We start from the raw sequence: 27,972 nt of genomic DNA, 5'->3' as shown, positions 1-27,972 counted from the left end.
TCCGGAAGCCCCTTTGTCTGACGCAAGCGGGATGCAGACAGTGGCTACAGCGGCAGAAAAGGATGTGTCACTCCCTCAAGCTTACCACAGTTTTGAGGACGTTTTTGATGAAGCAAAGGCCGAGGTGCTCCCTCCACATAGACTGTTCGACTGCCAGATCGACCTGGTGCCGGGGGCAAGCGTTCCCAGTTGGAGATTATATGCCCTGACGGAGCCAGAAAATGTGCATCTCCGTGGGTACCTGGATAAGCTCCTAAACCTGGGCTTTATCCGTCCGTCCAAATCCCCGGCCGCCTCGCCGCTCTTCTTCATCCCTAAAGCCAACGGGGAACTGAGAGCCTGTGTGGACTTCAGGGCCTTGAATGCGATAACCGTAAAGAACCGCTACCCTTTGCCTCTCATCAGTGTTCTACTGGAACAGGTAAAGAAGGCTCGTATCTACACAAAACTGGATCTGAAAGGGGCATACCATCTGGTGCGCATGAGGGACGGAGACGAGTGGAAGACCGCCTTTAAGACCAGGTTCGGCCTTTTTGAGTACCTCGTCATGCCGTTCGGCCTGTGCAACACCCCTGCGGCCTTTCAGTTCTTTATGAATGAGGGTTTTAGGGAGGTGATGGATATCTACGTAGTCGTATATATCGACGACATCCTCATCTATTCGGCCAATGAGGAGGATCATGTGCACCATGTCAAAACGGTACTCCAGAAGCTGAGGGAGAACATGTTGTTTTGCAAACTCAGCAAGTGCCATTTCCACGTTACATCAGTGGAATTCCTCGGAGTGATGCTGAGTGCGGACGGACAAGAGATGGCGGAACGCAAGATCAAGGCGGTGAAAGAGTGGCCGGTGCCTCAAGGAGTTAAAGACGTTCAAAGCTTCATAGGCTTCGCCAATTTCTACAGGCGGTTTATAGATGGATTTTCGGGGTTGGTGGCCCCAATCACACAACTACTGAGGAAGTCCACAGAGTTCATATGGTCCCGGAGGCGCAGGAAGCCTTTGAAGCCCTGGAAAGCGCTTTCAGTAAAGCAACGGTGTTGGCTCACCCCGATCCGGATCTCCCCTACGTGGTTGAAGCGGACGCATCGGATGTGGCAATCCTATCCCAACGTAACCAGGACACCGGGGTGCTTCATCCAGTGGCGTACATGTCCCGCAAACTCAACGACGCGGAACGCAACTGCCACATCACGGAGAAGGAAATTCTCGCGATTAAGGACGCCTTCGCTGAGTGGAGGCATTGGTTAATGGGGGCCCGGCATGTGGTTTCGGTGTACACGGACCATCGGAACCTGCAGTTCATGACGGCAGCTCGGCATCTATCCCCCAGGCAGTTGCGGTGTATGATATTCTTCGCGGGGTTCAACTTCCACATCACTTATCGGCCTGGGTCGGAAAACCGGAAGGCGGACGCCCTGTCGCGACAGTCTGCTGTCAAGGAACCACTGCCAGTTGCCGAGCATTCCATCATTCCCCCTCAGATGGTGTTGGGGGTTATTCAGCCGGATACCTTCCTTAGGGGAATCCAGAGAGGGATCCGATCGTTCGCATGGAGGAGGTGGCTCCTCAGCCACAAGGACTGGCAGGTGAAGGACGGGATACCTCTGAAAGGCAGGTGCCTACTGATACCCACGCCTAGACTGAGGAAACAAGCGTTTGTTTGGTGCCATGATTCTCCTTGTGCGGGTCATTTGGGTTTCGAAAAGACGGTGGCTAGCATGGGGCGGCACTTCTGGTGGCCGGCGATGAGAGCGGACGTCCGGAGGTGGGGGCAGGAATGCTCTACGTGTGCTACCATGAAGGCCGATCACAGCCGAACCCAAGGGCTCCTCCGTCCACTTCCTACCCCGGAGAGACCATGGGATAACATATCGCTAGATTTCATTGTGGGCCTGCCGGTAGACCAAGGTATGACGGCGATCTTGGTGGTTGTGGACTCTTTGACGAAGATGGGGCACTTTATACCTTGCAAACGTGTTCCTACAGCCGGCGAGTTAGCGTCCTTACTCCTGAGGAATGTGGTACCGTTACATGGTTTGCCGGGGGTGATTGTGTCAGACCGGGGGTCGCAGTTTACCGCCCAGTTTTGGAAAACCTGGTGCACAGCATTGCACGTCAAAACAGCCCTATCCACCAGCTACCACCCTCAGACGGACGGCCAGACGGAGCGCCTGAACCAAACGCTCAAACAGTATCTGCGCTGTTTTGTGGATCAGGGGAGAGAAGAATGGGTCAACTTGCTATGGGTTGCGGAGATAGCATATAACAACGCCACACACAGCTCCACTCAATCATCTCCATTCTACAGCAACTACGGACGTCATCCTAGGTTCCTTCCATTCCTCCATCCTCTCAAAGAGAACAAAATACCCGCCACAGCGGACAGGGTGGCGCACATAAAGGACACCTTGCTGCGTTCGAGGGCTGTCCTGATCGAGGCGAAAAGGAGATACAAAACAACGGCGGACAGGAAGAGAAGACCGGGGCCACTGTACCGAACAGGTGACTACGTGTGGATTTCCACGAGGAACATGAGATTCTAAAAGAACAGCGTCTTCCATCCCAAGTTCATGGGGCCCTATCGCATCACCAAGTGTATGGGTCCGTTGAACGTGAAGGTGTGCTTACCCCAGTCACTGCGTATTCACCCGGTTTTTCACGTTTCACTGCTCAAACCGGCGACCTCCAAGAAAACAGTGACACCTAGGCCGATAAGCGTGGAATCGGAGGTGGAGTACGAGGTGTCGGGAATACTGGCTTCCAAGTGGCGTAGGGGCAAGCTGTGGTACCTGGTGGCGTGGAAAGGCTATGGCCCTGAGGAACAATCTTGGGAACCTGCCGAGGGGGTTCACGCTCCGCGCTTAGTCTCATTGTTTCATCGCCGTTTTCCTTCCAGCGCAGGCCCCGTGGGGAGACGCTGAGGGAGGGAGGATGTACTGTCAAGAATTCCCGTAGTGCGGGGGAAAACGGCGTGATCGGCGAAGACGAACTAAAACTTCCAGGATGCTTAGCGGGCGAGGTTATGCAAACGGGAGAGCCGTTGCATAAAGCAGGGGGTAAACACGCCCATAAAGGAGGAACCCGGGGGAAAGAAACGCTGTCGGATATTGAGTGTCCACCGGCATTCCCGCATCATTGTCAGAGGCTACCGGAGAGAAGAGATGCAGCGGGAGCATTCCGCGAGAACGGAGGTAGGTCGAGTCGTTACTCCCTGGGCCGTGTCTCGCCTAAGCTCGCCCTGTGTCAGTTTCAGAAGCTCAACCGAGCCTCCGCCTACCGCCGCGTAGACTCGGCGGACTCAGAGCCTCAGTGTTGCAGACGCTGGTTGGAGCCGTGGCTCCCAGCCCTGCCTGCATTTCAAGTGACACCCGCTGTGACGCACACCGGGAGGTGTTTGCCGCGTCGCAGCCGCCGGGTGTCCAGGGGTGATCGAGCGGCTGCTCTCGCCCATTAAGCCTGCCATTGTTGTGAACATCGGAGACGCACACCAGGAGGTGTTTCAGCGTCCCGGTGTAGACCGAGGAAGAGGTTGAGCGGCTGCTCCCTTCAGGTAGAGACCCCGGCTGGGTGTCTCCCTGTCTCCTCTGTTTAACCACAGAACACCATTGCCCCTCACAGCATATTGAGTGGTATTGTCGGCCACTGGGTTTTCTGCCCTCTGTTGGCATACGCCGGGACCGGCGTATTTGCAGAGGACGGTCTGGACCATCCGTGCTGTGGGTTGGTAAAGCATCCAGGTGTAGTCCGAGGAAGAGGTCGAGCGGCTGCTCCCTTCAGGTAGAGACCCCGGCTGGGTGTCTCCCTGTCTCCTTTGTTCAACCACAGACTACCATTGCCCCTCACAGCATAACGAGTGGTATTCCGTGCTGTGGGTTTGTAACGTATAAAGGCTGGAAGATTCAAGCGACACTTTCCTTTTTGCTTATTGTAGTTTTCATTTACCTTCATTAAAGTCCTCAATACATACTTTAGTGTTGTGTCCTCCTTGTGAGTGTTTGTTACCGATCCTGAGACCACCAGGACGTTACAGTCTGTTAGCTGGAAGGGATTTTTGGTCCTTTCAGTTGCCTCTGCAGAGGAGATTTAAAGGGGACATTCTTATTACAGGCTTTCAAACAGGAGAGACTGCCCATGATCAAAGGTCATTTTATTTGCTAACTCATCTAACGGTCGGCCAGACCTAATAGCAGCTCAAGTAGCTTCTCAGCCAACTGAATGGCTAAGAGCCTACTTGGGAGAGACTGGATAGAAACAACTGAAGTATACAGAAAGCAAAAGTAAAGAAAGCTAGTACATACATGTACCATCCATGCAACATTCACCAAAATGGCAGATGTAGCGGCAGTGAAATCATGAATGCTTTGACCACCGATTATATCAATGGGTTGACCACTTGCCCCACTTTGAGACATTCAACAATTTCTTTTTTGCAAATGATGTTATATAGAAAGTCAAGGAGGGAAAACTAGACAAAGTAAACACAGCTCTTAGAGCCTTTTTTTACTTTATGTTCCTGTTACTGTGTAGTAATAAGTCACTACTCAACGTGAGTTCCAAAAGTTAGATTTATTAGTGGTAGCTTAAACAGGTGCTCCCAGCTTGGCGGCAGTCTCTCACCGTGAACATTCTAACACCACTCCTGGAGGAATAGTGGGCTGTACCAAGAGGAAAGAGGGGAGAGGGGTGGTAGAGAGGGAGAGGGAAATTACAACACACCTTCCCCCCTAGGGAGAACAGAAGGAGAGGAAATGCGGCGCCCCGGGCGGGGGGAAAAACGAGAAAGAGAAGAGGAGGGTGAGGAAGGAAAAGGAGGGAGGGATGAGAGGAGATGAAGCGTGGAGACAAGAAAAGAAAGGAGAGGGGAAAGGAGAGCTGGGGCTACATCAAGGAAACAATTGAACAGCAAACTGTAAAAACCATCACGTTAACTTCAGTGTAGAACTGACAAAAAGTAGTCCTGAACATTGGGTTCCTTTGGTCACCTAGGACCCGTAAAGAGTCCTAACCTTTATCCCAAAGGATGAACACCGAGAGTGCTACCATAAGTGTAGCCGGTTATGCCGATCCTTAGAAGTCCACTTCTGCCACTCCGCCATAGCGTATCTATTAACTACAGGATAAGTCTCACGGCATGGGTGAAAGGCAGGGAAAGAGTGCAACCTAACTGTTTTCCCCTAGGGTCCTCTGAGTGTGAACAAGCTATACAGTTTATTCCCACCTGGAGTTGAGCACTCCTCTACTAGTCTTTCCATTTCCCTCGGGGAGGGTGTATAGGCGGTAACGCTGTTTTCTTCCTTGGGCAGTAACTGGGGCCCGGACACACCCCGCCTGCTCCCTCTGACAAGATAAGACTCTCTCTCTCAATGTCGTCCACGATGACTGGTCTGGTCCCTCTTCTACCCTCCTTACCTTGGCCGTAAGCAGAGTCCAGACCTTTTCCGAACTCCATTACAAACAACTCCGGATCACTAGCATAAGTCTCTGCTGACCTCAGTCTGTCATTCTGCTCCCTTTCTTGATTCCCCTGGAAGAACTCCTTAGTGTATCCTGGGCCTTGACACTCCTGCTTGCTCCAATAATTATCAAATGGACCCTTCTTCCCTGACAGGCCACTTGGTGGGAGACCTTTTAATATTTCCTGCATTTCCCCACTCTCACTCTCCATCTTACCACTGTAAGGCCTTTGAAAGTATTTAGCTTTCTTCTCACCCTTATCCTCCGACAAACATAAGTCCCTTTCTCTTCTCTGCCCACCATAGTCCACATATTCTTCCCTTGTTTCAGTCCTGAACTCAACCGGTGTGGTACTTTGCCTCGTCTCACTGCGATTAAAGAGGTTATTCCTACATTTCATTTTTTCTCGCTCATTTCTTGCATTTACAATGCGCTCCTCCTGTCTCTCGAATTCTCTGTTTTTCACAACTTCACTTCCTCTGCCTTTTCTCTCGCATTTCTTACGTAATTCTCTTTCGTCCACCCAACTTTGGTACATTTCGAGTTTTTTCCTTAGTTTGTCCTTTGCTACATCTTTTCCACGTCCTTTATTGCTTGCAGCTTCTTGAAAAACTACCGAACCTTTTGACGGTGACGTGCGAGCGATCCATGTTTCACCCTTGGTTGCATCCGTGCCGGCCGCTCTCCCTTTAACTGCTTCCTTTCGCCCCGGTCTGGGGAGATCTGTATCTTTTCCCTGTTCATGTGTGTCTTCATACTCTTCCATCATTTTGGTCTTGGACTCAGACGATGTGGTTCTTAGCCACGTCCCTTTGTGATTGAATTGGTTACTCTTACATTTTATCCTTTGCCGCTCAGTCTCTCGTTTTTTCTTTCGTTTGCCCTTAGCCACTTCTTTTCCACACACATCATTTCTTGCAGCTCCTTCATGAATTACCGAACCCTTTGATTTCGGCACACGAGCCCCCTGTGCTTCACTCTTTGTTCCATGCATGCTTCTGATCTGTGCCTGCTCACTCATGTTTTCTTTTCTTACTCCATTACGTGAAATTCCCAATCTCTTTTGCACCTTTCCCCCTTGTCTGGTGGGTCCACATTCCGTTATATGTATGGTACTCCAAGTATTATTTCCCTTGTGCATTGAATCCATAACTTTGTACCCGTTTACGTTGATGTCCTCCCCTGTATAAGTTATTAGGGATATTTTGGCCTCTTTAAATTCTTCTCCATATTTTTCAGCTACTTCTCTATTCCTTACACTCTTGCTCATCGACTTAAGACGTGATCCTGAATCTGAGATCATATCTGTCTTTACTCCGCCTTGGAAGATGGTGCCCACTGGGTTTTTTTTTCTAGCATTATCTTCCTCTTTGCTCACCGTTCTTTCCTTGAACTCGTCATTCCTTTGTATCTTTACCAACGAGACTTGTTTTTCGTATTCATCCCACACACTCCAAATGTCCTCATAAAAACTTCTGACTGACCCTTTTGTCAATATTTTCTCCATTTCGTGGTACCTTTTCCGTCCTTCAGTTCCTAAACTGTATTCTGGGAATTCACGTGAAGATGCTCCGCCTTAAAACAGGAAGATGGCGGTTCGAGTGCACTAGTAGGACTAGTCTCTCACCGTGAACATTCTAACACCACTCCTGGAGGAATAGTGGGCTGTACCAAGAGGAAAGAGGGGAGAGGGGTGGTAGAGAGGGAGAGGGAAATTACAACATACTGTCTTCTTGATGTCTGAGAGCAAGGGTAGTAAGAGAAGTGTTAGATTTTCCAAAGCCTAGCCATACCTTATTGATGTCCATAGCAAGGAGTAATGGTAAATTACCTGTTTAGACTATTTCAATGTGTTGTTAAACCTGTGTCATTTTAGACAATTCTTTGAAAATGGTGATGTAAATAGTAGAATTTGACAAGAATCTGGAATGTGGAAAAACGTCCCCACTTGCACCATAAGAGATATTGGAATTGCCATCTAGTCTCCATCACATTTTAGTCACTAACATTAAGAATAACTTCAACTCAAGGGCTGCTGATGGCATTTGGCAAATTATCTATTTGCAGGAAAGAGATCACTGCATTTTGATGCATGTAGCAAACGAAACACTCTCTGGCAGTCCTGTGATGTATGATGTTCTGCTAACTTTGTACCCTGTAGTATATAGTCTTGTTAATCCCCTCACAAAGCCAAAAAGCAATTCTAACAAGCACTGGCAAAGCCAATAGACCTATTGACGATGGCAATGCATTTTTGGTCATGCTTTACAGCATCTGCTGTACAGTATGAACAAAAATATAAAAACATAAGGCACAGTGACACAGCTGCTGGTGGTGACTTATTTTTTTAGGCATGCAGATTGACGCTTTTATTTAGAAAGCAAAAGGACTGCCAGCAACTTGCTGCCTTTCTCTCCAAAAAAAGTTAAAACATAAGGGCAAATAAAACAAATTGGCTTGTGGAGGCGGAGTCAACAGAGAAGTTGTTGAGGCCAGGAAGCAACAGGGAATGGGCAGGGGGGAGGTGAAAAGCAGCACTCAATGGAGAGCAACACAGGGAAGAGGGAGAAACAGACAAGTGAGAAACAGCAACCCAGAGCACAGGAGAGAGAAACACATGGGTGCGAGAGAACAACACGGCAACCAGGAGGAAAGAAGCAAACGAGGGAGACTACAGGAAAATACATGTACTCTCATGGAGTGAATAAGCATAGAGAAGAAAGTAGCTCAATAGACGTGAGCAGTGGAAGGACACAAGTTAAGAGGCTGTGCTCCATGACAGGGACAAACACATCATGAACAAGGCAAGCCATCAAATAAGAAGCAAGCAAATGAGAGTGAAAATATAGCCAACCAATGGTAAGCAATAGGTGAGCATTAAGCCACTGTTAGTTCTTGGTAAGCTGACAAAAGGAGGAGGAAACATCTGTACCAGGCCTCTGATGTCCTCACCAACAACCATAAAGTACAAGACCACAGGGAAAGGATAGAGGGAGAGGGGCGGGGTGGGTGGGAGTGTTCATGAAGGCCATCCTTGCAATCGATAACTATACAGAAGTACAACTCATGTCCTTCTGAGGCCATGTTTGATTAACACTGTCTGGCACCAGACATTACGAAATCCCAGATGGCTGTGTGCAGTCCCCGGGGGCTGCAACATGCCACAACTGAAGATGACGTAGGCTGCATACATACATTCCTACACCTGCTGCAGCAATGGTTCAAGCCTGCACTGTCCTTCAGGAAGGAAAGGTGTGCAAAGGGTTTAGAGAGACCCATGAGATAGTACAATGCAGGCTGGCAAGGACTCCTGAGAGCAGTGTCCAGAATAAGCAGATTTATACATTCTCGTGTCACGGAAAAAGAATGAATTGCAGGAATCATGGAATTTACCATTTTTAGAGCACTTTAATATGTATCCAAGTCTCCAAAGGAAAACAAATGTGGTTCTTTCCTATGGTGATACTTAGCAATAAACAATGGGTCCTTGTTACCTTCTACTGTGAAGTAATATGCGTTGTATGTGTTAACTTCTAGCATGGAAGCCAATTAGAGAGGGAGGGGTGTTTTTGGACTGCAGAGGCGGACATATGGTGAGTAGAATTATTTCGTAGTTTTTCTGATGGGAAGACCCACTCATCAGGAAATCCCTGGCTGCTAAAAGCTGCTGACTAAGTGGAAGGGCAGAGGCTGCCGCATGTACTTTGCACCCTGCTCTGTCCTCACCTTGCCGGATTCCCGATATTTGGATACACTTCCAGCTACAGACATTTCAGGATCTCAGTCGATGGCAATAAAGTGTAGTGGGGGCCAGTGCAGGGGCTACTGCATACAAATATTCCAGTTCTTTCCACTGCAGGCTCAAGCACCATATTCAAACCTGGTCTTTTAATGTAGCAATTGTGAAGACATGGCTTCACATGGCATGACCTCAGCATGTTTCTTGGACTATCTGCAGGGCCACTGGAATTATACGTCAGCAAAGGTCTAATTTGTGCGGCAGGGTTTACTAAATTATTCAGCAAGAAAAGGCAAATTGTGCAGCATAACGTGCCACATTTGGTGATAGGTCTACTATTTTGTCATTTTTAGGGCTCAGCCTACATCCCACGAAGTGGGTGTGGCTTCAGAGTCCTGTAGAGAGCGGTCCGACAAGCTAACCTAGACATTCCAGAGAAGAGCGTGAATTGTGTTCTGAATTTATGTCAACTGCATGTCAATTGGCCCGCGCATGGCTGTGTTTTTACAAGCCAGCACGCAATAGGCCATAGGCTTTTGAGATGCTCCGCTTCCTGCATATTCCGTGCGAGGACGCGCACCAGAAGTCTATATTTCATCAATTACCAGCTGTCAGGGGCTGCGGTAATTGAACCCAGATGCTCTTCGCGCATTCACGCCTATGCACTTACTCTTTTTTTCACATGTGTGTGCGCGCATGCTGGCTCCCTGCGAAAGCTTTCTTTGTTTCATACATGCAACATTTTTTAGAATTGGTAACGGTAGGCAATGTGTGCAGTCCACTGCAACGTGTTTTATTGCCAGCAATATGCACGGTATATTTGGAAAATTGGGTCATTGAAGGGATATTAGGACCAATCATGAATAAGAAATACGGTCCGTGTTGGCCTCGCGAAAGGCCTTGAGCTTCTCTTAAAATGCAGTGTTCACAGCGCATGTCTGAGTGGCATTGCTTTATTACATTTGTTATGGTTCACAGAGCGACTACGTTATAATGTATCACTTCTTTTCACCCATTGTGTTTGAAACGCACAGAAAGTTTAACAGGAGTAATTAAGTTGCGGCATCCGACGTCCAAGTGCAAACGGCTAAAAACCAAAGTGCGCAACACCAAGGGACGAAACAAAATGTACTTATAGCAGCCTGATGAAGTCCGTCAGAGTTGGGAGTCCGAATGGCATGAAATGCGACTCATGACTGATACTCTCCAGGCTGTTTAAATCGCGGTGCACTTCGGGGGCACAATGTTTGTTTTTTTTAAAAACAAATTGAGTGTGAGTGCAGAGTGTGAGTGCAGAGTGTGAGTGCAGAGAGTGAGTGTGAGTGCAGAGTTGTGAGTGTGCAGAGTTGTGAGTGTGCAGAGTAGTGAGTGTGCAGAGTAGTGAGTGTGCAGAGTAGTGAGTGCCGAGTGCCTGTTCCAGAGAGAGTCCACACCGACCCCACTAGTAGTGAGTGCAGAGTAGTGAGTGCAGAGTAGTGATTGCAGAGTAGTGAGTGCAGAGTAGCGAGTGCAGAGTAGTGAGTGCAGAGTGTGAGTGCAGAGTGTGAGTGCAGAGTGTGAGTGCAGAGTAGTAAGTGCAGAGTGTGAGTGCAGAGTGTGAGTGCAGAGTGTGAGTGCAGAGTGTGAGTGCAGAGTAGCAAGTGCAGAGTAGCTAGTGCAGAGTAGCGAGTGCAGAGTTGCGAGTGCAGAGTAGCGAGTGCAGAGTTGCGAGTGCAGAGTGGTGAGTGCAGAGGGTGGTGAGTGCAGAGGGTGGTGAGTGCAGAGGGTGGTGAGTGCAGAGGGTGGTGAGTGCAGAGGGTGGTGAGTGCAGAGTGTAGTGAGTGCAGAGTGTGGTGAGTGCAGAGTGTGGTGAGTGCAGAGTGTGGTGAGTGCAGAGTGTGGTAAGTGCAGAGTGTGGAGAGTGCAGAGTGTAGTGAGTGCAGAGTGTAGTGAGTGCAGAGTGCCTGTTCCAGAGAGAGCAGGGTAGGCTTGTGCGCTTACACAGTGCACTGACACACAGGAGCTAAAACAAAGAACAGCTGAACACGTGGGAGCTTCATGGAGGCAGCCGGCCCTCGTGAGGGGAGCAGCAAGGAGGGGGATGCCTCAACCAATCAAGCGCAGCTACTCACAACCTACTGTACGATTACAACACAGCCCAAAGGGCAGAGCTAGGTCTTTTCGCATTACGCAGGGTGAGCAGTGTGTGAGTGTGTAGGGTGAGCAGTGTGTGAGCGTGCAGGGTGCTCCTCCACAAAACACACGCTATATACGGCTGAAAAATAGCACTAGGCGAGGATAATGAAATTCGAAAGCATGGCTTACATTACAAACAAAGTCTTGCAGTTGCCCATTGGAAATGACAATGCCATTTATTTATGATTTAAAGAAATGTCATGAACAATGCCAATAGCTCTACCTTTAATGATGCCGAGACCATTGCATTTACCCTTGTTAGCACTATCTGGGCATTAGTTGTACCTCGTAAGTACCAGTTAATACCCAAATATAGCAATAATAATAAAAAGTGATCAGTCAACCTTTGCCTTCCACCTCTGTAGCATCATGTGGTGCTGCATGTTTAGTAACTTTTGAACCGTTTGAGCTAAAAACTTGTTTTGGTTGTTAAAACCTGCAGATTGTGCAGCTGTTGGATTATGTGTCAAAGGTTGGCAAACCCATAATTATGCGAAAAACGCTGCAGCCTCACAATCACATAGTTCCAGTAGCCCTGACTATCTGTCTCTAGTAAGGATCGGACATAAGCAGAGCACCTTAATGAGGAACCTATTGGACGTGGAAGCACTGTGCGTCCTCCGTACCCTTCACTTGTGCTGCAACGCTAGGCGAGACCTCAAAAGGAAGCAATGAGGAGAAATAAAGATATTTCTCCTTGTGACACCTGGGCTTGGGGTTTTGACACATTCCCCGGCTTACAACTCTTTGTAAGTCTGGGAATGCACCAAAATCCATGGGTGGATGTATGGGTACACCCAAACTTCACCCATGGAACGCCTCCCTGCTGCAAGATAAGGCAAGGCAGCAAAATGTGCTGCCTTCTGTTACCCTGGATTTATTAAACCATGAAGCGACACCCAAGCTGGCGTTGCATGTCGTGCCTACTAAATTCCACTTAAGGGCTTGCGTTGCCTTTCATTGCTGTGCATGGTGCACGGGCAATGCAAGCTCTTTGTAAATCGGGCCCTATGTGTCCGCAAACCACTACAGCAAAATTCCATCTATCAAAAAAATATTTCTATACACGGCATGCTTTCCTGCTCTTCCCCGAAAAAGTGATAGCCTTTGAAAACCTAACAACTAAAACACTTTTACGAAGAGACTATGTTATTAAGTTTCTTGTCGCTAAGTACAGATGTCAATATCTGTGACGAATCCAAGACATTGCCTTTTCTGAAGTGGCTTAGTGTGGGAGGTGACAAATGACACAAGTTGTAGAGCTTCTGTAAATCTATACACCAGGAGCTGAAGTGCCATTATTTGGGATGCTTTTAAAATCAATTTTTTTCTAATGTAGGTCAATAGATTCTTCCTGTATGACTCATTTTCTAGCTCTGGAAGCGGTGAGACTTATCTTTCAGTGCTGAAGGATATTCTCGGCTTCCACTGAACAATCCCTAATTCCTCCTGAAAGCTTCCATCCGGAAGATCAATGGATGGATAATGAAGAAAGTTTTCAGTCTCCTGTATTCAAGGTACAGCGAACAATGCTCGCTAATCAGTAAAGGATGCGCCACAAAAAAGAATTTCACGCTCACTTTAAGCTTGTTAGTTGATGAAGCTTACATGGGCGCAATCAGCAGCACTTCAAGTAACGCATCAATCATATCATCAGCTCTGATGGAAGTGCAACACTACTGAATGATTACTCCATGGACCTTTCACAATGCAGTTTATTCCGCACCTTTTCTCAAAGTTCTGAGGACCCTGATTGCTCGTCTTGGGAGAAAAGAATAGTCATTCATTGTCCTCTCGATCTATGTCATCATGTCTGAAAGGGATATGTATGGATGTGTGTATGTATATGGGGTTTATAAAGCCTAAAGCTATTGAAAAGAAAGCAAAGTGCTGTACAGGATCGAAGGTAGAGATACATGAGTGACCCTAGGCGCGGCGTGCGGGATTCTGAGTGCAGAATGACCTGAAGGAACTGTCACAGTTGATTGTTAATAGAGAAGAAAGACTGCACCCTGCCATTATTAGCATAGGTACTGTATATAGAGAATGTATACTGTACATATGCATGCTGCAGGCATACTTTATATTTATATATAGAGTATGAATGCACAATATACGCTGTATAATGTATACATACTGCATATAGACTATGGCAGTTTTCAATCAATGCTAAAACTACCAGCTCATGGCAGAGGAAATGAGGCGAGGCAGAGCATTTCTCAAGAAAAAAGCCTGTTGAACATTGCTGCTAGTGGAAGAGGACTTGTCTATGTGATACACAATTGCTCTTTAATGAGCAGTGGCCTTTGGAGCCATCAAGAAGGCAATTGCCTTAGCTACTGCTCTTTACCATTCATCTCACGTTGCTGCTCTTGCTACTGTAGACTGCAGACAGCTAGCGCCATGAAGCCTGTGTAGCAGTCTACCACCTTATGAAACAAAGAACATTTGTGTAAAGTGCGATATGGGGATCTGCAGTTGTCAGGCCCATATAAATTACAAGGCAGGCTGGGCTTGCAATGGTTAACCCGAGACAAGTGAGGAAATGCTGTCTTGATTCTTTTAAATCTCTTAGCAGCATTCACCACAGTCGGTCATGACCTTTTGATTTGATTGATGGTTTCCACTCCATAGGAATCAGTGGAGCAGCGCTCACTCTCTTAAAATCCTTTTTGGGGAAAGGGAACAATTAATCGCTTAGGACAAATTTGATTAGATCCTTTTTTCCCTCCATGTGGAGTGCCGCAAGGGTCTTCCCCGAGTCCCCCCCTTTTTAGTTTATATGTCACTCATCTGGCCAGGATCATAAAATCTTTTGGTTTTTCAGTAATATCTTATGGTGATGACACCCAAATCGTAGTCTCAGTGTCCAGTGATCCAGCTCATACCATAGCCAGATTCCACAACTGCATGCTTCACATATGCAAATGGATCAACAGCAACTGCCTAAAATCAAACTCTGGAAAAACTGAGGTACTTCTGCTTGGCAATAGCACCTTCCTTTGATTCCCCAGCTGATGGCCTCAAGAAATGGGTGCACTGCCTACGCTGGTCAAGAAAGTAAGGAATTTAGGGATTCTTTTCGATAAGAGGTTAACCTTTAAAAGCCAAGATAATAATGTGAACTCATCTACTATTTATATCATGAAGATGCTCAGAAAAATACATCCATATATTCCCAAGGAGCTGCAGAAGACCGTTGTTACTGGCCTAGTGCTATCCAAGTTGTATTATTGCAAAGCACTCTTCACCAATATGCAGCAAAGACTTCTAAACAAACTGCAGATCCTACAGAATGAAGCAGCTCGACTACTGATTGGGATTGCCAAGCATCAGTCAGCATCATAGGCCCACAAAGAGCTACATTGGCTGCCTTTTAAGAGGCGCTTTGAATTCAAGGCCTTATGCATTGCTTTCAAACCACTTCACAACTCTGGTCCTGATTATCTCAAACGCATCCTATCCTGATATATCCCTTCCCATGCTTGTTGGCAGCCAAGAACGCAATTGTTCCCAACTTCAGGAAATCCCATTGGGGAGGCAAAAGCTTTGTAAACGTTGAAACATCCTTTTTCTTAAGCTGAAGGAAATGACAGGTCTTCCCCAATTTAGGAAAGCAATAAAGACATGACTATTCTGCCAATGACTGCTCCCCTTGTAAAACCTCAGTTTCTTTTCTCATATACTTGCATAGTGGAAGCTTCAAGAAGTCTCTGGGCAGTCAAGTGCTTTATAAATATAAATTGAATTTCATTTCAACTCTGGTTGAAAAACTGACATCCGTGCCCACTAAGACAAATATAATGTTAAATGTGGCTGCTTCTCTTGACACCTTATCTGTGCCAATTTTCTATGCGTCATTTTTTTGTCAATTACTTCGTCCAAAGGAAATATTTAAAATATTTGAGTTCACTCAGGCATTAATTTGGGGTGGGTGATTAATGCCAAAAGGCAGACTAAGCAAGGCTGGCACCAGGTTTCTAGATATTGCTCCAGTCAGGATGTCCCAAGTAGAACTAAACTCTATAAACAACAACAACAACAACAAAGGAGCTTATAAAGCGCCTGGTGACGCCATCACGGCGTGTCCCCGTTGCAAGAGATTGCAAGAGAACAACCAATGGGCTTTAGTAGATATGTATAAAGCACAACATACGCCGAAGCCCCTTGACACCGAAGTAAGAAATAGGCCAACAGTGAAGATCTTAAAAGATAAACAACAGAGGGGCATATTATCAAGGGGGTTTATCTCTGCTTTTTTGGCTTTAAAAGCCAAGAAAGCGGAAATAAAATTATCTCCCTATTACCTAGCTGTCGCTAACACCAGTTAGCGACAGCTAGTAGGAGATAGCGACCATCTTGGGCCCCACTTTGCATGTCAGTGATATTTATCACTAATGACATGCAAAGTGGGCGTGCCAAGACGTTAGCGACTGGAAACAGTCGCTAACATCGCTATCTCCTATTACCATCTTATGGAGATATTCGCGCTAAGCGCTAATATCTCCAAAAGCTAACACCTGCCCTGAGCAGTTCTTAGCCATGTTATCCAATGGGAGGTGGATAACATGGCTAAGAGCATTAGCTCGGTAATGCATGAATATCGCTGACTTTTCAGCGATATTCATGCATTGCGGCCGGTTTTTATCGCATTTGCGATAAACCTTGGTAATACCAAGGTTTCTTTGCGATAAAAATCGCCGCAGCTCAGCGGTAAATTTTTGTCTCTAACCAAGCAATAGCGATAATTATCGCTATTGCTTGGTAATATGCCCCAGAGTCTTTAAAGATAGACTATATTGTGAGAGATTAGATCCAGCTCGAAGATCAATAGGAAGGGTCTTTTATTCTTTTGAAAAGGCTACAATGGTTATATTATTCCTACTCAAGGATTAGGAATTTGAATGAGGGTAGAAAGACAATGTTAAGTCTCTACTGGCTATTTAAAAGTGCCAAAAATTAATTCATGTGAAAGAAGAAAGACGCATACAAACTTGCATCATAAAGCACAAAACTGGATGAGGACTTTCCTGCTCATAATATGGACACAAAGGAAGTAAGAAGGAAGAGTAGTGATACACCATGGAGTGGTATTAGAATGGAGAGGGTTACACGGAGGAGTGGTGCAGAGAAAGAAAGAGATAGAGATAGAGCTCTTTGTTAGGGAGGGGCTGGTGAATTAAGAGGTTGAAAGTCATAAGCCTTGGAGGTCGGTCAACATCTGGGAGGTTTCCCAGTGGCGAAGCCCAAACATTTTAGAGTACTGTCATACAATGGACTGATCATAGCACCAAAGTTTCACCTGTGGCCGTCTTAGATGATCATCATATAGCACTTGACAGCAGCAGAGAGGCAGACCTCATATTTGTGGCTCACGCTGCTGCTATCAACACCGATCCCCATACCATGCTTACTGAGTGTCTGTATTTTATTAGAGTGGAGGGCTTTGCACTGCAATGGCTGGCATTGTTTTTGCATGACTGGTGCCAATCATGTCAATCCATCATACATCTTGGTGCTCAAAAGCTAAAATGTAGAACATCTGATTGTGCTTTCATGAGCCCAGCATTTTGTGATAACTACGCATACCAACTCTCACACAGCCCAATTCGTGTTTAACCAGTTCCTCCAGATTTCTATTTTACATCTACACAGGTGACACCGAAGTTATCTTTGACTTTGAGACCCAACCTCCAAAAAGCTATTCTTGTTTTCAATACTACCTGAGAGTTGTGTTTAATTGGAGACCTGGAGTGCCCCTAAGTTCTATGCTAATACCGCCAAAGTCTGTATTGTAGGCAACATTCATGGCTTGTCTCCTGGTGGTCAACAGCCCGAGCATGGCCCCGGTTTTATCACCTTTAGTAAGTAACTTTGGGTTGATCTCCCCTGAAATTGGACGAGGGGTAGGGTGGGAATGACCTCACATGTCTTTGTTTTGTTTGAAAATATTACAAATATCTTACCTCTATCAGCTTTAGACCTCTATAACATGGTGGTTCAAGACATATTAGCTTTACAGTTAGATTATGCAAATACTCTCCTTTTGGGTATTCCAAAATAAATGATAGCCAACGTGTTACTAACTCAGATTGCAGAAGTTCTTCTGGTTTAGTACTCCCCCGTTTCAGAACAATATATCAGGTGATATTTGTAAAAATATATGTGCCTCAAAATATCCAAAATAATTTTACTTAAATGCTTATGTATTTCCGCATCATGGGCCCTCTTTTTCTGCCCTTTCCTCTTTGCAGATACTCCCAAGTGTATTCTTCAATCATCCACCGCAAGTCTCATAGGTGTCCAGTATTGAAGAAGAGGATGCCATGGCAGTACATCACTTTAGATACACACCAAGTATAGAAAAGTGGGTCTCTCAATCTTAGATATCTACCTAATCCTCTTACATTGTGTAAGCCATTTAAATATGGCTTTAAAAGTTTATAGAGTCTTTTTCTGTGGCTCATTCTCTCTTACACTTGGATAACCCTATGAGTCACTAACTCACTCTTTATAAATAGCTATTCTGCTCCATTTATCGAAATTTGTTTTAGCTCCTTGCTGGAGTGTACTGCATGGAGCCTAACAGACCTGGTCGTGGATGCAGTCCATGCTCCAAATGAAGAATAGCTGCATAATGCTTGATGCACTTTTCTTAGTCACCTGCATTGCTTGATTTCCAGTCATAATATGCTGTTGCTTTGTGTAATGCAGAGATCTTTTTCTTGGCTGTTAGATACAGTAAGATACTAGGTCTGACTGGCTGTAGGCAGTGCACTAGATCTTGACTGTGAGAAAAATGTGCAGTGGATTAAGGCAGCCATCTAGTTCTCCGAGGTTCATAGTGATCTTGTACTTGCAAATATAGTCAATGACTCCTGTTGCTGCTTCTATTTCATTCTTCAATAGAGTCTGGTGGATCTGTCGGAGCATTGCCTCTGCAGAGATACAGCAGTTCTGAAATCTGCCTCTGGTAGTAAAGGTATCACTCTGTGTAGCAGGATTAATTGGTGCTAATCTTCTTGTGTGAGTTTCGAACCCTTGGGCAACCCAGTATCTCTGAGCTGTTGGTGAGTTAAAAAGTAAAGCTTTCAAGATTCATCTAATCTCAGAGAGCCATTCTCGTATCTTCTATTGTGCACAGTCGTTGATCATTTGAGGTAGTACTTGGACATCAGGGCTTGGATATTACCAATATCATACTTCAGGCAATGGATGTCATAGTTGCCTGAGCCTTTAAAATTGATGCAACATGCCTATTTCACACTACTGTAAATACATAGCCATTCACACCGTATCTTATGGGTAATGATCCATATCATAGGAATTTTAAATGCCAACTAGCACTACCACTATCTGTTCCCATTGGATCAGGGTCAAGCCTGATTTGTATACAGCTGGGTCCAAAGTGAAGTGGAAGGGTGTGCAAAATAACAATGTATTGGGATGCAGACTTGAGTAATTTTAAGTAGCTAGGATTAATTCAAGCATTCCTCCATCACTTTTTGCATACTTTAGTATGTTACCCTAAGAGTGACGGATATGCCCTGATGTGGGTCCCATGCATGTGTCACTGGAACCAAGCTATTACCAGTTGATGAGCCCATAACAAGGGTGAAACCGCTCCTGGGTTGCTTGTGTTCTGGTATAGGGAGGACCTGGCTTGGCAGTTCGGGTTGGAATATTCCCATTGGAGCAGGGTCAAAACTGATTTGCATACAACTGGGTCCAAAGTGAGGTAGTATGGTTTGCAAAATAGCGATGGATTGTAATGCAGCCTGAGTAATTACCGGTGACTGAGATTAATTGAAGCATTCCATCCATCACTTTTTGTATAATTTAGTGTGTCACCCTAAGTGGGATGGGTATGCCCAAACATGGATTTTACGAACCCTGTGTCACTGGAGCCAAGCGATACCCAGCTGATGAACCCATAACAAGAGCAAAACTAGTCCTGGATTGCCTGTGTTCCAGTTCAGGGAGGACCTGGCTTGGCAGTTAGGGTTGGACTGTTCTCAGCGAAGTAGGATCAAGACTGATTTACATATAGCTGGGTCCAAATCGAGGTGCCATGTGTACAAAATAAGGATGGTTTAAATCATTACCAGTGGCTGTGAATAATTTAAGCATTCCATCCATCTCTTTTTGTACACTTCACATAAGTTGTAGAATTCCGAATGGACTATGGCAACCTCATCTTAGGGTTTGTCCAAATACCAAGTCCAGTAAGTATAATTGGTGCAGAATGGTAGTCTAATAGTGGTAAGGAGTGTCAGAAAGTAGTCTTTCATTACTTTCTTTTGACCAGAGGGGTTCTCTGCACTGTTTGCAAGTCACTATGGTAACTTTTATAATTGTGCAGCAAATGTTCACAAGCCTTGACCTGGTAGGTTGCGTTGTTCAACCAATAAATGCTTAAATAAAGTCCTTGGTTCTTGGTGCCAGTGTATTTTAACACAACATTGATCCCTCAGACCACCACCTCTGCTGTTTGGACCCGAGGACAAACTCTCCCACGGTGAGGCAAGTGCACATTTGAGCATAATATACATTGTTTTATGAAAAACATGCTGGGAAATAAGATTAACGTGCTATTTCTGTCTCCTTTAAACTATGCCATGGCGTGCTAAACTGCGTCTATTTAAATCTGTTCAACGGTTCAGAGCAGGCAGTATTTCAAGTTTGTTAGGTTAGGTGCTCTGGTGAGGAAGGGGCAAATGAATAATTTTTTCACAAATGAACATTTTAATATATGTCTATAACTTTTATAAAGTACGAAAGATTGTATAGAATTACGGACGCCTTTCGTGGTTCGCAGCATTAAGTGCATTTGATTCGAAAAGTCAACAACCACGACTGAAATTATCTTTTATTAGGGAAATTACCTCGCAAATGTATGCATAAAATGATATTTGCACCTGATAATCACTTAATTTATGTACATCAATTTGCGTTTGAAAGTAATGAACTTCAATCAATCAATCAATTTATCTTTATTCGGTTTCTTGCACAAAAACCATAAAAGCACACATTGAATGCAAGTGAGGTGATCCTCAATTAAAATATACTATTTAAAATAGTAACTTAGGATAAAAAACAAGGCGAAAGTGGCACCAAGGTCACGCAGACAAGACCGGATAAAGAAAAATAACCCAGATAAGAGCAAGTAATGGACGTGATACTTGCCTCTCTATAAAAATGTTTTAACCTAATTGTGTGATTTAATATTTGTATTTTTATATTTGTCAATAGAATATCTGCATTTATACTATCTGCATATTATTTCATCTGAACAAGCCTGCGGCCATCAAAAATAAAGTAGCCTGTGAATATGAATCTATGGATTTATATTCGGTTAAATTTGTCGTTGTCGAGATCTCAAACTAGCTGTGTACAATAACCAAGGAGCTAGGTGAAAAGAATTCCCCTAAGGGATCATCTACCCAAATCTCTGAAGGGGTAGCACGTTGTCATGTAGGTGTGTAACAATGTTGTTCAACAGTCACCACAAATAGCCAAACCTGCACATGAATCGCCTGTTTCTTTCGATAATATTGACCAATGGTCACTCAAACTTTCTTTACTCTAGAGGACATACATCTACTGTGGCATTAGTCATGACCAGTTTCATTATTGGCCAGAATGGAGCAAGAATCGCCCTCATTAGGCAGTATTGTGCAGAGGTCACCATTAGCATAGGATACTGATCCAGCATGTATCCCAATATCTTTAGAATTGTAAATAATGCTCCTTTATTGTCTTTGTTTCATATCACCTCTCATCACGACAACCATTAACACCAATGCAAGGGTCATACCACCATGTCCTAATTTAAGAATGTTCATCCCTGTCCTAATCCTATCACTACCCACACTTCAATGCATTCTGCTTAGTTAGTCCCCTTCAAAGTAAAAACCCAACTACCTCTTGCACAAAAAGACCATTTACTAATTCTGCCCTAACTACCACCCACCGAAACTCCATTTGTCAAAAATCCCTTAACTTAACCTGCTTAACGTCCTCATCTCATGAGAAGCCCTAGATCACCCTGGAGTTTTGTCATGCTAGAGTCAAAACCGTGGCAAAGGTGAGGTATTTTCACCCCTTTGCAGGTTTATGGGAAATTCAGACATGTTACCTTAATATAAACACATCGTTATTAACATTTGATTCTCACCACATTACTTTGTTTCTGCAAAGTAGGTAAAATTAGCGAAGAGCCATAGTATGTAAACCTTCTTTTGTAGCAAGGGGCTAACCTATCTTTTATATGGCACAATGTGCCCTCTACCATAATTTACAAGGATATTGCAGGTCGTGAAGGGATTCCTTGATAAGTTTATGGAGTCAGTTGAAATATCATTCCAACTCAAGAGAAAGGTTATTTTATCCCTCATAACGCATGTTAACACAATTACCCTACCCTCAAAAAGATTAAATCCTTGATCACTTGCTCCTTCATCTGAAAGAAGAAAGTGTGGATTCCTGGGTCATATCATATTACATTGGAGAGGTGTAGGATTAAAACATCCCTCACCCAGAGAGATACTCTATGTTCAGTTACCCAGAACTGCTTAATCCAATTGAGCACTAACCCCAAGTTACCTGCAATCCACTAGCATCACTTTAACAATAAATGGCCGTCAGTGGTATCTTCGAGCTTTATGAAAATGTTGCTTGAATAAAACTTACCATAGTTTTCCATGAGAAGCAATGGCCATGTCCTGTGAGGCCATCAGGGCATATGATATCCCTTTCTCTACCTCAATAAATGTGGGAAAATAACTTGTCTGTTCACCAGTTTCCATCATACTCAGGGGGTCATCTCTAATATGGTTGACCAAAGTTTTTTAGTTCCAGGCAATAGGCAACAGATACCAATCAAAAGATGAGTGAGGGTCGAGTTGACTTAGCGGTAGGAACAACGTTTAGTCTTTAATCGAAAATAAATAATCCTTGTATGGAACAACGCATGCTTGTCTTCTCATTGCCCATGGAAGGTTTGTTTTCTAAAAATGAGCAAACTATGTATCCCCATCATTTCTCAGGAAAGGGAGTAGTTCAAGTGTTTGCTATTGCAATATGTCTGGAGGGCATGTATCTGGTAGATGCTGTTTTAAAAGTGGACTACAGTAGCTTACAAAGAAGAAGTAAAGAAACCTATAGTGGTAGCAAATACATTACTGAAAAACTTGAAAGGAAGTCATAATACTATAAGGAGAAAATTCTTAAATAACAATATCTTGCTTTGCCAGTATATTTACAATTGAAATGCATGACATCGTTAGGTGTGGGAGTGAGGTTTGCTAAATTCGCAGTGTTGCCATGCGTTCTCAGGAAATGGAATGAAGTGTAATGTGGAAGCTAGTAGAAATATCATCTGGCATTTCTTGTTTGACTAATAATGCATATAATGTGCTGACAAAAATAGTTTGTATATGGAGACAATGATTAACATACTCTCTTCTAATTTGCTCCAAATGTCTTTCTTCCAAGGTGCATCCCCAATGTGTTGGGTGGCAGGGATCACTCTGGTAGCTGTGACGCAAAAGAGGGCCAGGGGAGGTTTAGAGACCAGCAGAGGTCGACTCTCATATTCAGAAACCAATACCACAAAAAGGACCCTGTGTCCATGAGATATGGAGGAGTGCCATGGGGTTGTCCCTGTGAGAGATCGAGCTCTCAATACTTTCTCACACAGACTGACGTTACACCATCCTTATAAATCTCTATGATGGCACTAACCATGTCTCTCGGAGCATGTATACATGAAGCAAACTAAAACTATATATAATTGCTCCGCCATAATTATGGCTGTGTATATAACCATTCTTTTCATTTTCTCCGACCTAAATTTGGTTCCGTTGGGTGACACATTAGCTAAAGATTTCCCCATGATTTAACAAGTATTCTGCCTAACAGTGTGAGAGTGAAGTTACAGCACTCTCATAGATTACATCATACATTTATTTCTCGGATGAATCCATAGTAATCTATCCCTGTGGTGGGATACTGTAGGAGGATACCTGTCTCACACTAAGGAAACCCCCCATAATATGACACCCCCGCAACACTACCATCCTATATAGGCATTAGATTTGTAATATAAAATACAGTTTCCTTCAACCTTGGTAGTTCTTTAAAATGATGCCACTCGTTTAACCTGCGTACTAAACATTGTAATATATACGACACCACCCCTGTACATCTACACGCACGGCGACTTACGGACTACATATCCCATCAGCCTTGCAGTTCTAAAATTGACAGTAAATTCATTGGTCAGAAAAGGGAAATGGGTGTGACTGAAGTGGGACGCCCCTGTATAGGTGTCAAAGTGATCAACATAAAATCATCACCCCCACAGCGACCCAGTGATCCTTCTTAGGTGCCATCCGCGCTGTCAGCATCTCAGCTCAAAAGGTATGGTGCTGTGACTATTTACGTCTGTGAAGCGCAACAGAAGAGTGTTGCATGACTAGCGGTTGGCTCCCCAAACCCGGATGCAAACCATTATATTTCCATCTGGGTGAGGGTCTTCGGTTTTCCGAGGAGCTGGGTTTTTCTGGATTTGGGTGTTCGGTACCTTAACCTTATTAGTGTCCACGCCTGATAGAAGTGCGGGACAGTTATACCGGACGCATCCCCCATTTGTAATAGGAGTTTGTCTTTTTGCCATTTTTGTATTCAATGATCAGCTCCCACAGAGCAGGCTGTCACATATCTTTATTGATATGTGGTCAGTTCGCCGATCAGGGGATTGACTACCTCATACTCGTTGTAACCTTAATTGGGCCAATCAGTATACATATGACTACATTGATGGACGCAATACTGTCATTTCGAACTTTTAATATAGATGACACATCTTCTTGCTTTAATAATCATCATCTGTTCTATATTACAATGTTTATATTTACATTTCAACATAAACCCTGCTGGGCCACCCACATGTTGATGCTCTCCATTTGGAGGTGTATCATGATGTTGTCCAACATTAATATATTTTGTGAGTTTGTATGCAAATATGAATTTGAGTCAACTGTCTCATTTTTTATTATTATTTATATAATTGAATTGAATTGAAAATTAATTTATATAGCGTGATTGCTGCCCAATGGGCGTCCAAGCGCTGAGCAAGTAGACAGAGCTGGGCAGTGCGAGAGATTAGGACTCAGTAGACCTTGCGAACAGAAGCGTTTTAAGTTGTTTGCGGAAGGAGAGCAAATTTGAGTTGGACCGGAGGTGAAGAGGAAGGGCGTTCCACAGTTTCGAGGCATTTAGAGAGAACATCCTGCCTCCGGTCCTAGCTCTCCTTACTTTGGGAGTCACAGCCAAGAAAGCATCCGTTGATCGAAGATTTCTGGTTGGGTGGTAGTGGGTGACTAAGTTATTACAGGTTGCTGGGCCTGTCTTCCAGAAGGCCCGGTGAGCAATACATAATGCCTTAAATGTCACTCTTTGTTTCACTGGTAGCCAGTGCAAGCTTTTCAGTCCGGTTCTGGCTGACTGGGTGCGTGGGATCTGTAGCAAGGTGCGGGCTGCACTGTTTTGTACCACTTGCAGCTTCCGTAAAGTCATCTCAGGGGCTCCTACGTATAAGGCGTTGTTTGAGTCTAGCCGCGACTGAATCAGGCCCTGCACTGCCACCTTTTTTGCCTCCATAGGCAGAAGGGGAAGGACTTTCCTCAGAGTTCTGAGTAATCCAACACATGTGGCGGATACCTTAGTGGCCTGAGTGGAGAAGGAGAGATTTTTGTCGAGCCATACTCCTAGACTTTTTACACTCTCCTTTGTAGTAGGAGGTGTTCCCAAGCAAGCAGGCCATAGGGAGGTGAATGACACTGAGGGGGCTGGGCCCAGGAGCATGAGCTCCGTTTTGTCTCCATTAAGTTTTAAGGAGGAAGATGACATCCAGGCCTTGACATCTTCTAGGCATTTCATCAGGCCTTCCGATGTTTGCCTATTACCCTCCTGAGCCAGGGAAACCACTAGCTGGGTGTCGTCGGCATATGATATAATTGTGATACCGTATGGTTCGACGACCCCGGCAAGTGGTTTCATATATATATTAAACAGCGCAGGGCTCAGAGACGAGCCCTGCGGCACCCCACAGCTCAGTGGTTTCCTGGCTGACACCATTTCCCCGTCAAAGATCTGAAAAGATCTGTTGGTCAGGAAGGAGTCGAACCACCTTAGTGCGTCGCCTGATACTCCGATGTTGCATAAACGGTTCAGCAAGATGGAATGGCTGACCGTATCGAAGGCCGCACTTAGGTCAAGGAGGATCACTGCCACTGATCCCCCTTGATCTAGTATCCTGCGGGCTTCCTCAGTGACCGCTAATAAGGCGGTTTCAGTGCCATGCTTAGGTCTGAAGCCCGTTTGGGTTGAATCCAATAGCGAGTTGCTTTCAAGGAATTGTACCAGCTGGGAATTTATATATTTCTCCAGGACCTTTCCTGCCCAGGGGAGTAGTGAGATGGGGCGGTAACTGGCGTGATCTTCTGGGTCAAGGTTGGTCTTTTTTAACAGTGCTCGTACCATGGCTCTCTTCCATACGGAGGGCACTGTGCACGAGGAGATGGAGGAGTTTAATAGGTCCAGTATCACAGGCAAGGTGGCTTGACTTGCCTGAAGCAGAAAATCTGGGGGAGCTGGGTCGCAGGGGGAGCCTGATTTGACTTGGCGAGCTAATTGGTAAAGGGTGTCAGCATCTAAAAGAGGGAAGTGTTCTAATTTTGGCAAACCTGGGGGGGTGAGGTGTCCCGGAGATGTTTTGTCGGTTATTTCTGGGTTGGTGGCTGCCATCGGGAAAGAGGAGTAGATCTGGGTGACTTTATTATGAAAGTAGTCCGCTAGCTCATTGCATTGTTTTTGGGTTTTTGCTAAGGGGGGGGCTGTGTTCACTATAGTACATTTTTTCACTAAGTGAAAAATTTCCCTGGGCTTGGATTTGGCTTCCATGATTTTGTCTGCGAAGTAGGTGGCCTGGGCCGCCCTGACCCCATCTCTATAGGCCTTTATTGCTTCTTTATATTCGGCCTTTTTTTCGGGTAGGAAGTCTAATCGCCACGCTCTCTCTTGTTTCCTACAGAGGCGTTTTTGTTCTCTTAGGGTGTTTGAGAACCAGGGTGAAGATTTGTGCAGCTTCTTTGAGGTAGATCTCTGCAAGGGCAGGATCGTATCCAGTGAGCCCCTGATCCAGTCCTCGTAGTTCTTGTTTGCTATGTCGGGATCTGGGCAGGGGAGGGGGCGAGTGTATTCTAAGTTGTTAATCCAGGACTCCATAGATAGTTTTGCCCAGTTCCTCTTCATTGAGACCTGGGGGGTAGGCAGGGGGGTCTTGCCGGTGAGCCAAGAAAATGGGACCAAGAAATGATCCGACCAAGGAAGGTGGATGGGTTGGCCTACTCTCAGCTCGGAACAGTTGCTAAAAATTGGGTCGAGTAGGTTGCCCTTTTCATGAGTGGGGGCTAGGACCAGCTGAGTTAGTTGTAAGGCTGCTAGATCATCTGTTAGTTCCATGGCAGTATGATCTGTGGGGGAGTTAAAATGGTAATTGAGGTCTCCTAGAATCGTGTAATTAGCGGAGGTCATGATTCGTTTGGCTATGATGTCTGGAAGAGATCTATGAAACAACTTAGCCGGCTATGGGGGGCGATATATCAGAGTGCCGGAAAAGGAGCTGTTCGCAGTGAAGTCTATGCTGAAGGCTAGGCTTTCGCACTCAGGGATGGTTGCAGTTGTGGTGCGACAGCAGTACTGGTCTTTTAAAATGATAGCCAGGCTTCCTCCTCTCCCTACAGTTCGATCTAGCCTGTAGATTTGGAAACCGGGGGGTAGGGCTGAGATTATGTCTGGCTCCGAGTGGGATGTAAGCCATGTTTCTGTTAGAAATATAGCGTCCGGCTTGTGCTCTTCAAGAAGTAGGTTGATTTGTGTGCTGTGCTTCGGTAGTGACCGACAGTTTAGCACATACATATGGTATTCCTGCGTCGCGGTGGATGGCGTAGTGTTACGGAAGTGATGGTTACACCCGTGGCAGTGAGAGGGGAAGTCACCTGGTGAGTACATGTGAGTACAGTGTGTAGCCGCTGCAGTTCCTATGTTGTGAATCTCTGCAGAGCTGTACGTCCTGGTCTTTTTTGCGTGGGAACCAGGGGTTATGACCACTGGTCCCGAAAGGTCGCGGACGGACGCAGACGGGCTTGCCTTTGGCGCACCGCCGGCGCGCCCGCTGCGCCCGTCCGCTGCGCCCGTCCGCTGCGCCTCCTGGAACAACACATTGTTTTATGTCGGGGGGGGGTGTGGCCTGGGTCAGTGGGCGGTGCCCGGAGGTCACGGTGATTTCCCTGCAACCCGCTGCAGCGCCTGACTCGGCTGCGCGGGGAGGAGAATCACGGAGGAGGTAGGAGGTCTGGTGGTTTTAAAAACACAATTTATCACAGTCCCAATTTCTAAAAAGTACTCTTTTAAAAACGGAGTTCTGCACTCGAGTAGTTTTAAAAACACACAGGTAAACACAGTCACAATATTTTAAAAGTAATCTTTAAAAGTCCTCTGCTCTCGGCTACAGCCTCAAGAGCTCAATCTAATG

General features: G+C 45.4%; 1 protein-coding gene across 2 annotated transcripts in view; it reads right to left on the bottom strand.

The window, feature by feature from the left end:
• Positions 1 to 27,972, bottom strand: part of RAMP3 (receptor activity modifying protein 3) — a 1,128,173-nt gene that overhangs the window by 190,712 nt on the left and 909,489 nt on the right. The window lies entirely within an intron of this gene.

This window comes from Lissotriton helveticus, chromosome 4_1, assembly GCF_964261635.1.
Source record: "Lissotriton helveticus chromosome 4_1, aLisHel1.1, whole genome shotgun sequence".
NCBI classification, from domain to species: domain Eukaryota; kingdom Metazoa; phylum Chordata; class Amphibia; order Caudata; family Salamandridae; genus Lissotriton; species Lissotriton helveticus.
Note: the sequence above shows the minus strand (reverse complement) of the source record. Positions and strands in the feature narration are given on the sequence as shown.